The sequence below is a fragment of the Eulemur rufifrons genome, chromosome 17 (assembly GCF_041146395.1).
Source record: "Eulemur rufifrons isolate Redbay chromosome 17, OSU_ERuf_1, whole genome shotgun sequence".
NCBI lineage: Eukaryota > Metazoa > Chordata > Mammalia > Primates > Lemuridae > Eulemur > Eulemur rufifrons.
This window is the reverse complement of record NC_090999.1, coordinates 87135309-87150470: the sequence shown is the minus strand read 5'-3', so window position 1 is coordinate 87150470 and position 15162 is coordinate 87135309. Positions and strand designations below refer to the sequence as shown.

Below are 15162 nucleotides of genomic sequence, written 5' to 3'. Positions count from 1 at the left end.
CAGATCTGCTTGGGATGCTGTGACTGGACCTAAGAGGAGTGTGAATGGGTGACTCCAGGAGCACTGGGAGGAGGGCTATGATTAGAGGTCAGGGTGAAAGAAATGGCAAAGGTGACTTTGAAGCTCTGAATTTGGACGGCTGTTTTGCGGTGCCTGTGTCAGAATTACGGAACACATGAAAAAGACCAATGTATTGCCTATAGATGAATGTGATTGAATTTCAGCTAGTAAATGCTTATTTTTTTAAAAAAATTCAGAATATTATAGAATATTACTGGGGTGCCCACGTTTTGGTTACATAATTTGCTTTTGTACAGTTTGAGTCAAAATTATGTGTGCCCTTCAGCTAGATAGTATGCATTGTACCTGGTAGGTGTGAATTTGCCCATCCCCTCCTCCCTGCTCTCACCTACTTGATTTCCATTGAGTTTTACCGCCATATGTGCACATGAGTGTTCATAGATTAGTCCCAATTCGGTATTGAGTACATAGAGTGTTTGTTTTTCCATTCTTGCGATACTTGGAAGAATGGTCTTCAGTTCCATCCAGGTTGTTACAAAAGATATTAGATCACCATTTTTTATGGCTGAGTAGTACTCCATGGTATACATGTACCACATTGTATTAATCCAGTCATGTATTATGGGCATTTGGGTTGTTTCCACATCTTTGCAATTGTGGATTGCATTTTTAAAGGAAACAGTTATAGTTGTTACTATTAGATACATATGATGAGTAAACTTGTATAACAAATTTCATTGAATTTATATGTAGAAAAAAAAACCTATCTTTTCCTGCAAATGTGCTTATTTGAATGGGTTATAAATGATATTTGTCTAGAAATCACATTAATTTTTTAAACTTTTTCCTTTTTTTCCTTGTTTCTCAATATAGTTAACATTCTAGGGTTGTTAAAGAGGTAGGAAAAAATATGTAGAAAAGAGCTGTTTATATTGTAATTCCTGCCACTTAACCAGCAGCCTACGCAGGCTACCTACTTGGCTGCTGGTTCAATCATGTGAGTCAAAGGGCCAGGCTGCATCCAGGTAACTTGGCTGTCTCTTTAATGAGGTATCTTCACACACATTTACGGCTGCTTGTTTATTCTCTTTCCAGAAGCCTAATTTGTAAGCTCAATCAATTTCTGAGTATTTATCTAATTCATTTAAAAAGAAGAAAGCATCAACCAATCCCGCTTCTGCCAAGAATAACCAGCCAGGTTGAACCAATTCCAGTCCTCTTAAAAAAATTATTTTGTACTTGTATAGCTTATGAAAAATGTCTAGTCCACAATTGCTAATTTTTTTTTTTTTTTGGTGACTGAGTCTTGCTCTTGTTGCTCCAGCTAGAGTGCAGTGGCATCATCATAGCTCACTGAAACCTCCAAGTCCTGAGCTCAAGCGATCCTCCTGCCTTAGCCTCCCCAGTAGCTGGGACTATAGGTGCATGCCATCACGCCCAGCTAATTTTTTTTATTTTTAGGGGAGACAGGGTCTAACTCTTGCTCAGGTTGGTCTCGAACTCCTAACCTCAAGTGATCCTCCCATCTCAGCACTGCAGAGCACTAGGATTTACAGACATAAGCCACCATGCTGGACCCACCATTGCTTCTTATTTGTTCAGTCTGGAAGTCTGATTCTGCTTCCCCATCAGTGTGAATAGAGTCAACTTGTGCACTCCGTCAGCATTCACATTGTATCTTCAATTGTGGAAGTTGCTCAGTAAACTGACTCTCAGTTATTGGACGTGGTCATTTTTGCCAGACAGTATTCTAGGCCCAGAAAATAGACTTGATTCAGAGCATTTAAGGATGGGAAGAGTGAATGGTTTGAAGCAGAGGAGTGGATATTTCCTCATTTCCAGGATACCGATCTCTCTATTCCCCAGTCACGAAAGACCCTGGGTTTAACTTGGAGTAGCCTCTGGAGCTCACTTGGGGAGGAAGTGGGGGGTCAAATAATCTGAGCTGCTCTCAGGTATTTAGGAATGCATCTTCTGAACTGTTCAAAGGAAAGTACAACTGCTATGATTAATTGAAATTTGGGGGTCATTTTTATACTCATCTTAAAGCAGCTTTTGAGCTGAGATTTCCACACTGTCATGTGTTGACAGCAGTAGGAAGACTTAACCAGCTAAATAAGACAAAGTATGTGCTTTTGTCTTTGCCGTCTTTCCATTTTGAAGACAACACAAATGAAATCGTGTGTGATTTGCAGAGAATAGGATAAGGTAAGGTTAAAGAGACAAATTGTCTAATCTTAGTGTGTGCATGAACTTAATCCTGTGTCTCTGCTCTCTCCTCGGAGGCACACACTTCCTTTCTCTGTGAACTGAATGTAATGATCACGCATGTTTGAGACATCATTTTTGAAAGTTTACTTTAAAGGAAACATTTGGCAAATATGAAGTTTTCTTTCTATAAAAATGCCTCAAACACTCCTGATGATAAAATTAAAAATGGAAAGTCTCAAACTATGAACCCTCAAGGAGAATTTCCACAGACTGGAAATCTACTGAAAGATAATTTGGTAAAAGGCATGGTAGCATTAAGCAATCTTCAGAGATTGCAAGTTGAATTGGGACTTGGATAAAATATAATATATTCAGTCAACTAGGGATAGAGAGGGTTAGCATAAACTATATATCTCCAAGCATTGCGTTTTGGATTATTTTGCTTTCTGCATTGTAATGCAGAAAGATACTTTATTTTACCATTGGATTTTCTTAAGAAAATGGATGTCTCTAAAAACATAGGCAGATCTTGACAAAAGAATATGCTCAATTTGGTTTATTACAGCAATATGTGGATCTCTGTAGCTTTGGCACTGTCATGCTTTCATATCTTATCAAAATTACTTTCTCTCTGATGTTCTATAATCTTAAACATCTTAAAAATATGTAATTCAGGAGGAAAGACTGAAAAATTGTTAGAAATTGTTAGATTTTAGCTTTGTTTGCATCATAAATATCCTAGGGGAGACTGCACAGAAAAATGTGTTTGCATAGTGTACCCTATAATGACATGTATTGTGCTGTTATGCCCAAAGCATTTCATAAGCACTTCCTTGTATAATCAGAAAAATCAAAATAGAAAGTCACCTGAAAAACTGGTTGAAAATTTCCTTATCTCTTTTTTAAAATGGCAAGCTCTAGTTTAATAGAATTCAAATAAAGAGGTGTAGGGAAGGTTTTACTCTTTATGTATTTCATTCCTTTCACTGGTGTATCTTAATCTTGAGACAATTTTTCTGCTCTGCAATTCAGAAAATAGCATGGCAAGGGTTCTTTATGAAGACGAATTGCCGCTAGGTCTTGCCAGGCAATAGATTAAAAATGACTTTATTTTTTGAAAGCTCATATAGGGCATGTGGCCACACTGAATAATGGTTAAGGTTATAAAAATAAAATATCCACAGGTATATAAAATGCTAATAAACGTAAGAAATCATTTGCTACTTTGAAAATTTACTGACTTGCATATTCTCTTGAAAAGTAAGCCTTATTCTGAAGAGATAAGGTCTTCCTGCTGTGTGCACATAATTAGCAGTAATGGGAATTAGACAAGCACACTTAGTGCAAGCCCATCTTTGCTTTAAGTTGTGCTTGTCGAGTGGGGATATAAAATGAGATGTGCTGTTAATGCTTCAGTGCATTGTGGACATATGGCAGGCTTTTAGCAAAGAGGCACCCTGGGAGGAGATTTGCTTAGTCTTCGTACACGGCACTGAGACTCCCAGCACCCTATTTCTCCTACTGCCTAATAGAGGGTACTAACAAAAACAAGTAGCTGGATTTATGACCTAACAGAAGTTCCTCGTTCATAATAAATTAAGTCTAATGTGAACCTTCTTAACTGAAGGTTATTTAATGCATGATCAATCCCTGGTATTCTTGTACTCTGTCCTAAATTTTTCTAGAAAGGCCTAGAATCTCAAAAATAAAAAGCAAACTCCCACTCAGATAGACTTGGGACTGTAGGATGGAGAAGAGAGTGTAACTAAAATTTTTTGATAATCTATTATGAGTTTACCGGTGTTTCGATGTTATTATATTATTGTTTTGTGGTGAGAAGGTCTATGCAAACCTACTCCCATAGTCCGAGGAAGCTGAGAGGCTGAAGAAAGAAGCTGACATATCTAGTTTCTCAAAAAGAAACATTTAATAGGGACTTATGAACAAAAGCCATGTTCTGGGCAGCCACAGGATGAGATGGTAGATCCCTACCTTGTCTCCCACCGGACCCAGGGTTTTTATACCATAGAGAAGGAATGTGTAGGACAATTGAAGTTGGCCCCTCAGGGAAAGGCAAGAATGCTATGCAGAATTTATAGTTGTTTTGACCCCAAAACAGGATTTAAGGTAACAGCAGATAAAGTAGAAATCTTAGCAGGATTCCCAGAACAGCGGTTAACAGTAGATAAAATAGAAATCTTATTAGCATTTCCAGAACAGGGGTTAATCAGAAGTCAACATGGTGGATTACCATCTAAGATAGAGTTACTTTATTCTCCATAAATCTTTATCATATACTTTTGAGAAAGGAATTATTCCCAATTCTTAAATGAGGAACCAAGATGGTTTTGTACCTTGCCAGTAATCACAAGACTAGTGAATAACAAAGTTGTCATCAAACCCCACATCTGTGGGTCTGTGCTCTTTTCACTACCAGCACTGCTCAGAACTTTTCACTATCCCATGATTCTCTCCTCCTGTCACAAAGTTCTCTTCCTATGATAGATCACACCCTCTGATTATACAATAATTAATTGACTTTCAATTTTCTTCCACAATTCAGTGAGGATTTTGGATTTGGTTCAGTGCCTATCTTTTGCAAATTCTACTATTATTCTGATTGATTTCAACATCCATGTTCATAATCCATCCAACTCCGTCAACTCCGTCACCTCATGAACTTCCTGTCAAGGTCCTCCACACTGATAGCTTTTATATTCTCTACGCTTTAGCAAACTAATACTGCTGGACATTATCATCATCTAGAACTGCTCTATTGCTGAAATATTAAATTACATTAAATTAAGTTAAAATGCTCCCAATATTGTTTATCCTTTCACATTACAGATAGAACCTGTGATCTGTAGTAAGCAGGACTACCCAGAAAAAAGATGATTATTTTCCGGTATCTATTGCTGCTAGTCTTAGCCAAATCACTAAGTTCTGGCTGATAAGATGTAAACAAAAGTTTGTGTCAAACTTAAGGTAGTTGGTGTAAGGTTGTTGGATGGGTGGCACCAGAGATAGAAAGACGAGCAGAGTTGAAAGGGTTAAGCAAAGAGTGCTCCAGGGTGAGGGTAAGGAGTCCCAAGGGAGGAACCCTGGCGAGGCTCCCGGCCCCTGGAGAATTGGAGTGCTCCAGGGACTCAGGAAGTCGCAGTTGTCTGGGACTGAGGCAAGGGTTTTATAGGGGGGAGTTGGGGAGGGCTTTTTCTGGGAAGGGCGGCAGGTGCTGTTTTCGGCCCAGTGTCTGGGTCACAGAAAGCAGGATGTGGTTGAGCCCGGGCTGGGGTGTTCAGCTGGCAATGACAGATGTAACTCTGAGGCAGGCTTTTGCCTACTACTGCAGAGAGTAATCTGCCTTTAGCAGAGTTTCTCTTTTTTATTGGGGAGGGGTTTCCCACCGCCAGCCTTACAGTTGGGTAGAGGGATTGCCTTTTTTCTTCCTTCTTGTTGTCTCGACAGCAAATGTTCTACCTGGAGTTCCAGCACTTCTTCTGGACCATGAGAAGGAAATCATGAGCTGACGATGACTGGAGGACTGGGTAGAAGGAGACTGGTTCCCTGATTCTGCGATGTGCTACACCAGCCCTAGACTGTCTACTGCTAGGCTTGTTTTACTTGAGAGAAAGAAAAACTTCTATTTTGTGTAAGCCATATTATTTGATTTTCTCAAATTCAGCAAAACCTAAACCTGATACATTAACTCTCAGAGTCAGTGTCAAGTTATCAATGATCTCAAGTCCATTCCTTTCCTAGCCAGCCTGGTACCCACGGTTAACCACACGAACAACTCTTTCACCAGCACTGTACCTACTACTCTCTAGAAAAATGAAAGAATACCATCTCAGCCTTAATCCAGTAATCTGAGACTGCATGGATTTTTCTAGAGGATATCATATATTTGTACATATTTTTGCTTGAGCTAGAATGCCAGCCTCTCCTTGACTTTTTTGAAAAACTTTGGTCACTTAAATATCTCATCTCTGGTTTTATCTTTCTTGCATTATGACATGCTAACTCAGACCCAGAGCCAGGAAGATGCCTTAATGCAAGATCGCTTACTCCCAGTCCAGGACACCACCTAGTTGCTTCCATTGTCAGGCTTCCTGATCTTCAAAATTTATTTTTCCTTTTTTTTTTTTTTTTTTAATCTTTAACTAGGTCTCATTTCTAAAGTGTCAGCTAAATAGCCTGAGAGTCTAATTGATGCTAATGGAAGAGAGGTATATATATATCTTCTAGGATTTTTGGAAGAAGGGTTGCAGTGGTAGGAGGATGTTGAGAGAGCTTTCAAATGTAATGCCCAACATTTGCATTTAAATCCCACAGGAATTTTCCCCCTTTTTCCTAAGGAAGTGAAATATTTCAAATGGCCTAGTGAAATATGACTACCAACTTCAAAAATGCATATGCCTACCTTTTATTTTAATTTTGTTGTTTATAATGTCAAGTTATTCCTATCTATCTGGAAAGAAAAAATGTTTTAATTTAATTATGTCTAACACATGCAGCATAGCATTACTGAAGGCAAGGTTTGTATCAGAAGTATCTATTATCCAGTATTTATGAAACCTTTGGTTTAAAAAGTTGTTAAATAAAATTGGGGCATATTCATTGAACACTGAGTTAAAGTATCTACAGCTTTGCTATATATGATACTATATCACTGTAAATAATATATAAACAAATGGGATAAATAAGAAAATTCTGCCTGGATTTTTAAGTTATTTACAGAGTTTCAGAAATTTGGCAACAATTAAATTTTTGAGAGATTTAAGCAAATACATTAAGCAGTAGACTTACTTTTATAATTTTTTAATTTCATTTATTTCTCTTCTAGTTTTTCCACTATCAGAGACTAGTAATGGCTGGTTATACTGTAGACTATAGAAGACTTCCTAGGTAAGATGTTAATTTTATCAAGTGTGTCACTAGTGATTAAGACAGTGTATTTTAATACCTGTTAGTATTTAACAAAATATAGCTTAGATCACATTTTTACAGATGAGGAATAGGGAAACAAGAGGCTAAGTGTGTTGTTGGTCACATTTGTTGCTAGTGCCAAAGCTGGCACTGAAATCCAGATCTTTTTTGGATTCCTTATGATCATAAGACTTTTTTGCTATAATACTGATCAAAGTCCTTTAAAAGAAAACAAAATAGATCTATGGGTGAATATTGAGAGAATGACCATGAAGGAGTAGGAAATATTTAGAAGCCCTGTATTGGGCAGGTGGGAGGGTGGAGGAGAGGATGGGTAAACTACAGGTGCAGTGTGGGGGATGGACACGCTTGTAGCTTTGACTCTGGTGGTGCAAAGATAACTTATGTAACCAAAGCATTTGTATCCCCATAATACTCTGAAATAAAAGGAAAAAAAACAAAGATATGAAAAAATGTTCTAATTGTACAAATTGCCATTTTTTGGCCTTAAACATAATTTTACAAAGTCACACTAGTTTTCTAATCACATGTACTCTTTTTGAATAAACTTTTATTTTAGAATAGTTTTTGGTTTACAGCAATATTTTGAAGATAGTGGAGAGAGTTCCCATAGGGCTCACACTCAGTTTCCCCTATTATTCCTACTAGCATCTTACACTAGCATGATACACATGTCATAATTAATGAACAAATATTGATAGATTAGTATTAACTAATGCCCATACTTATTTAGAGGTCTTTAATTTTTATCTAATGTCCTTTTGCTAGTTCAAGATACCATCCAGGATACTACAGTACATTAAATCATCGTTCCATTAATTCCTTAGGCTCACCTCTATGGTGATCTCAGACAGTTCTTGTTTTTGATGACCTTGACAGTTTCAAAGAGTACTGGTGGGGGGGGGGGCAAGGGCAATACACGTAACCTAAACTTTTGTACCCCCACAATATGCTGAAATAAGAATAAAAAAAAAAAAGAGTACTGGTCAGGTATTTTACAGAATGTTCCCAGATTGGGATTAATATCTACACAAATTGTTTGGAATTGTTACACATAGGAAATTTATCTATTCTCTCCCATTTGATTTTTTAAATCATGCATTTATGTCAGTATGGACTCAAGGATATCTATTTTATACTTTTTGTTATAATGCAATACTATTTTATTTATCTTGTTCAGATTGCTTTAGCTTTGGCCATTGGGAGCTTTCCATTCACTCATGTGTCCCTTTGACATACTCCCATCATTGCGGGGTTTCTTTGAGCACTTCTTTAATTTCTGTCACTACAAGATGCTCCAGACTCGTCTTGTGTATTTTCTGCTCCAATCCTAAAGTCAGCCATTTCCCCAAGAATCCCTGGTTCCTTTTATCAGAGAAAGATATTAACCCAAAATCTGAGTACCAGGTGTGCTTGTTGCCTCTGGGTGCTATTGCTGGTAGGCCCTCTCAGCTACAGAGCAAGGAAGTATATGGTTATGTACTAAGCCATGCATATACACATAGTCACTATCTTTTAATTATAGGAAATACCATATTTTGTTGGGTATATTATAATGAGCAAAGAACTTCCTAGGACAAATTGAGTAGAACTTAACAATTTTTCTCTTTCTTTCTCACCTTGCACCATCATTTATCATATAATTGCTGGGCATACCTACTCCTTTCAGGGCTATAAGTATATTCTATCATTTAATCTTCATTATTACATTTTCTATGAGTACTATTATCATTTCTACTTTAAAGATGAAGAAAAAGAGAATCTCTCTTTTGCACCCAGAGTTTAAGTAGCTTTCCACAAATCACATTGTTAGTAAATGGTGAACCCAGGCTCAAATTTATGTAAACTTATTCCAGAACCAGCCCTTTTAACAACTGTATTATTAATATATAGCCTCCTCAATTATGTGCTGTGACTTTAAAACAATTAAACTGATTTCCATGGTCAATACTTATGAGTGTAATTATTTCATAGTCACAATAGTATAGAGTAGTTATACTTATTCATATTAGCTACAAATTTATGAAAGAAGGGACTGAATTAATTGGAACTAATTCTAAATGTATTAAAAATTTAAAAATACATATAAAAGGTATTATAATATTTTAAAAATATTTTCATTGAATTATATAATATATTCAGAAAAGTATACAAATCAGGAGTATACAATTCAAAGGATATTTACAAAGTTAACATACCCATTTTGTTACCATCCAGATTAGGCAAAAAAAAAAATTAACACCCTAGAAGACTGTGCCTTCATAGCTCCACCACCCTAAAGATAGCCACTACTTTAACTTATGCTCATTGATTAGTTTTTCTAATTTAAAACTTTATATAAACAAAATAACATAGTATGTACTATTTTGTGTTTGGTTTCTTTTGCTCACCATGGTGAGATTCATTCACGTTATTGTGTGTAGAAGTTTATTTTCATTGCTGTAAGTTATTCCATTATGTAAATGTACTACAGATTATTCACTCATTCCAATCTTGATCATTATTTGGGTTAGTTCTGTGTTTTTTTTCTTACTAAGACAACATTATTATACGTGCAGTCTTGTATAAATTTTGGTACACCCCCCCTTTCTTCTGGGTATATACTTAAGAGTAGAATTTCTGAGTCATGGGATGTGTTTATTTTCCATTTTAGTCTATTTTGACAGAGAATTTTCCAAGGTGGTTGTCACTGACACTAGTATTTTCAGTCTCTGAAATTTTAGCCCTGAATTTTTACATAGAATTTCAAATCAGCTTGTCAATTTCCATAAAAATTGTATTGATAGTCTTATAGAGACAATTTAATCCATACTTCAATTTTAAGAAAATTGAAATCTTTACAATATTAAATCTGAATCCACTAATATGATATATTCCTTCATTTATTTAGGTCTTTTTAATTTCTTTCATTAGTGTTTTATAGAGAGTGGGTACATCTTTTGTTAGATTTATTCTGAAGTATTTGATGTTTTTGATACTATTGTAAAAGTAATTTTTTTAATTTTAATTGTTTGTTGCTATTTTTCAGAAATGCAATTGATTTTGAATATTAACTTTCTAATCCATGGCCATGGAAAATTTATATCTTACTTCTAATAGTTGTTTTATAGCTTCTTTTTGATTTCTGCATGTATAATCATCTATTGGATCTGTGAATAACCACAGATTTCTTTCTTTCTCTTTGAACTATTTATTTTTATCTTATTGCACTTTCAGTATAATCTAGAAAGAATTATAATCAGTCTCAATCCCAATTTCATGGAGGAGAGTTTTCACTATTTTCTCTTTACTTACAATAATATAGTTTTTTTTAAGATTCTCTATATTGTATATATAATGATTTTCCTCCTAATTTGTTTTTGTCATGCATGGTTATTGAATTATGATGATAATTTCATATGTTTCCCTTTAGAATATTAATGTTATGACATACATTGATTTTCCAATGTTAGCCCTGCAATTTTGAAATAAACCCAACCTTGTCATGATCTTTTTCTATTTTACACCTTCCTAAAATCATTTTTTAATACACTGTTTTAAGATGTTTGTATCTATGTTCTTGGGAGAGATTTGCCTGTAAATTTCTTGATGTGACCTTCAGATTTTGGTGAGTACACTTTTCGAGCTTTCAATGTATATTTTTACATTTTTCATTTTCGGGGTCACTTCAGTTGAGAGTAAAGAATAAAAATCAGCTGCTCAGTTAGTACTTCTTACCCTACAAAACCTCATATCAAGAATTGTGAGAGCTGAGATTTATGATTTATTCTAATTTTAAATAGGACAATGAATGAATGAGTCAATCAATCCATTACATGTATGTATGGACGTGTGTGTCTATAGACATAGGAGGAGAGAGAGAGAAAAAAAGAAAGCAAGCATGAACACTCTCATAAACTAACCCATATGAGCGTTAACAGCGGCAGGTTATCCTGCTTTCCACAAAAGTTTCTCATCAGTTTAATACCCTTCAGCAACTGTTAATCTAAGCAATGGTGGGAGCAACATGAATAGATTATATTGTAGGAATTATCCAGGTTTTGGTTCCTGTCTTTTGCATAAGTGCTCCTCAGTCTGGGTACTTATTAAAGGCAAATTTATTCTTATTAAAAGCAAATTCCTGGATCCAAGCTCATAGCTACTGAATCAGCATCTGTTGGGGTAAGACCCAGAACACTATTCTGGTAACCAGCTCTCTCTGCTGGAGTCTTAGCCACAGAAGCCTGAGAACTAGTTCTCTGGATTAACTCCTTGCTGATTATTCAGCAGATGAGCTCTACCTAATGTTCAAAGCTGCATAAACATATTCTTGATATGCTTTTTCTACAGAAAAAGGAGTCTTTTACCTGTGCTGAAGTCTAGTCATCTCTAGAGACAGATGAGTATTTCAGCACCAGAACTGGTATCTACACAACTGAGATTTTAAGAGTGAAACCTTTTCAGGTGTTTTACTGATACAATTTAAAAATGAAACTGTTTATCTCTGTCTCATACTCTGCTGATTTGATTGACTAAACTCATTTTGTAGCCCCTTTTTAAAGGAGAAAATGAATGAACTAATTATAGTAAATTCAACCATAATTAATCAGAGTTGGGTGTGATACATGTCAGATGTTCAAAAGGAAATATAATTATCATTTGTCATTTCTCAGTGTCCACTAAAGCAATGCCAGCCTAGAATGGCATAGAAATATGTTTACACATAGACATTTGGATTGTCTTTTCCTAACAACTAACCAAGACTCCCATTCACATATTGGTACTTGATGTGTTGTGTACCAATGTTTCAATATTTTTACACTGAAACAATACTATCTGTGATAATAAGAGAGTGCAACCATTCTTTCTGTTTTTCTACTAAAATCATAAAACAATTCCCTAAGTAGATATTAGAATTTGTGATGATAGTTTCTCACAATGGAGAATTAGTAGCTACTAACCCGGGTGCTGTGTGTGATTAATAAGCTGCTGTTTCTTCCTGTATACCGTGTACCTGGGTTTCCTCCCTGGTGTCTCCTATCCTGTACTCCTCTGCTGGGATACCACTCTCCAGGACAAAACAATGCAATGAATTAATCTGATATTTATTACTCACATGTATAGTCCATAACCCACCCGCCTTGAACTGTGCTTGGAGCACTGGCTGGTGTGAGGCTGAGAAAGAAAGGCTTCACACCTGGATTGAGTTTAGCTCATATTGAGGATAAGAGGTTAGCTGAGTAGTATGGTTTGGTGAATACAAATACCCTGACCTGCAGTTTAGAGAATGTTCCAAAGTGATTTTTCTACTTCTGGTCTAGGAAGCCTTTCATTTGGTCTTTGTATTGGAAAAGAAAATATTAAAGTAATTTAATTCACCCACTCAAGGAAAAATTTTGAAACACTAGATTTAAAACATAAAACATACATGCATGTATACACATACACCCCCCGTATCTATCTATCTATTTGCTTATATTAGCATCCTTCCTTCCTTTTAAAACATTTTTTTTAATGAAAATCAAAATCTTATGTCTTAAAAATGTGGCTGTTCATATTACAAACAGGCATGGAATATCCTTACCAGAGTAACTGCTATGGAGATCAACTGTAGGAAGTCTTTGCCTTCAGGAAGTTGTATGAGAAGTTTATGGCTTAATTACTTTTGATTTCATAAAAAAGTAATAAAGTTATATTTTGAAGTGATAAATCTCATTGAGAGCCATAATTAAAAAATGTATTACTGTTATCATGACAAATTTCAGAGGATCTACTTAAAAAAATAAAGGGAGTGAAGTACAAAGAATATTTAAGAAACATATTTTTATTAAAATAATATTTGAATTTTATTAGAAAACGTAATCTTTTAGACAATTTATTTTATTACTTTCTCATGCACATTAATTTTTATATTAAAATATTACTCAGGCTATTTCCATATGTGATCTATTTTAACTACTAAATTGTTCAAAACTGCAGAAAAAAATGAAGTTATGTTGTAAACTGTTTAGATACACTAAAACACTAAAGTGAGCATTATAGAACACTTTTATTGCAGAAGTCTTTTAATATTGTCTAAGATATATTTGTCAATAGTGCTCAAAGAAAGCAATCAGGTGCTCGCTTCGGCAGCACATATACTAAAATTGGAAGGATACAGAGAAGATTAGCATGGCCCCTGCGCAAGGATGACACGCAAATTCGTGAAGCGTTCCATATTTTAAAAAAAAAAAGAAAAAGAAAGCAATCAGGTTAGCCTATGATAGAACATAGTATTCAGTGTGATTTTGTTTAATAGTTTCCCATCAAAAGAATGTATTTAGATGCTATTTCAATAATTATATTAGATATTTAATGATACTTCATATAAATATATTAAGTGTCATTAAATATAATATAACACTTAATATAAATATATTAAGTATTTAATAATTGAATGAAAGAATTTAATCTTAAAAAGAATGAAAGTTATTCCATCCTTGATCTTCATTTTCCTATAAACTTGTTCTATACACAGTGTCTTTTCAAAATATATGAAAGGAAAGAATATCTCAGCATATCATAAAAATTTAATCAGATCCCTTGCAGGAACATTTGCAGACAATTGCTATCTGCCGTAATCACTTTCTTCGGTCTTGATCCTTGAGGTGCGTGTGAGGTAACGTTATTAATGTTCTGTCTTTTGGGAGGGATGTATAATTATTCTGTGCCTCATGGGTCTATGACTAAATGCTCAACACTTTAATGAGAACTGCCCTTGCCTTGTCTGAACAATGCACTAAAACGGACTCAGATCCCCTTTCTGAACTTCAGGGAATGATTCCTTGCCATGTATTATTCATTTTAAGTAAGTTAATGTCTTTGGGAGACAGAGTTTCTGGCTTGTATGATAAAAGAGTTTTAGTGAGGTGCAGTTAATTACTTATTGTCCATGCCCTGGTGTGCTTTTCCAAGTGGGCTTTGTTGGCATATGAGTGACAAGAAGTCATCAGGGCAAAATCATAAGCAGAACTTTTTATATTAAAACTTTAATGTATCAGTGCCTGAGGCACTAGCTAACTCAAGGTTTCTAGTTACAGAACCTGAGTGAATAATTTAGCATCTAGTGCATCTCAATATGCTTATTTTAGTTCAACTTCTGTCGCTTAAATCAAATACAGAATTATCTCCCAAGTGCTTCTTCAATTGCATGTGTCAGTGACCTCGAACAGAAAGGCTTATTAGCGGAACTCCTATGCCCTCATGGGAAACATACTAAAACTTTAAACCACAAATGTAGGTCTAGCCTTAGATTAAGGAAAATCCAAAATGTGCATAGCAGAAAGAACATCGTAACATTTCTTTCGGTTGTCTTGTATTACAGAAAAGAAAACAAAATGGTCATTTACCTTTTTCTAATTATGAAAGTGTGCTTTCAAATGCTCCTTGATTGACAAATTGTTTTGGTACCAGCCTTTTTGCTAACACATGCAAAAATTATTGGAGCTAAAGAATAAAAAGCGTGAACAGTCCCATCCTGGAATTTTTACATGTGAGAAGGTTGGGGGCAGCAATATTGCTGGGTGGGTGAGCTGTGACGTTGGCATTAAGCTGTACTTGCATAGTAGCTTACTGTTCTTCATTGGTATGTTACTTTAGGAATGATCTTGAGTTCTGGAAATTTGATCTAAAACTTCTCCAGTACTATGCTTTCATACTGCCACTTCATGTGAAATTACTAGAACTAGAAAGGACTTCAAAATTATTTTGAGAAATAATTCATTTTATGGTTGAGAAGACTGAGGCTCAGAAGTTAGAGTCATTCAGTCAAGGTTATAGTTTAGTTTTTTGGTAATTTAATGCAGTTAAAATATTTCTTAATTTTAAAATAAATTATATGTTAAAATGCATATGTCATTCACTATTTCTAAATATCAAAAAAGCACATTGCAATAATAATTTTTATTTCTCTGGATTTAGAATCCTCACTGGCTGTGAAAGTATGATTACCAAAGAAGCTGGTAG

General features: G+C 35.2%; 1 non-coding gene and 1 pseudogene across 1 annotated transcript; one reads left to right on the top strand and one right to left on the bottom strand.

The window, feature by feature from the left end:
- Nucleotides 1-15162, bottom strand: part of LOC138398058 (zinc finger CCHC domain-containing protein 10 pseudogene) — a 53729-nt pseudogene that overhangs the window by 32735 nt on the left and 5832 nt on the right.
- LOC138398468 (U6 spliceosomal RNA) lies at nucleotides 13275-13381 on the top strand. Its single transcript, XR_011235960.1, has one exon. It is a non-coding gene; the product is annotated as a U6 spliceosomal RNA (small nuclear RNA).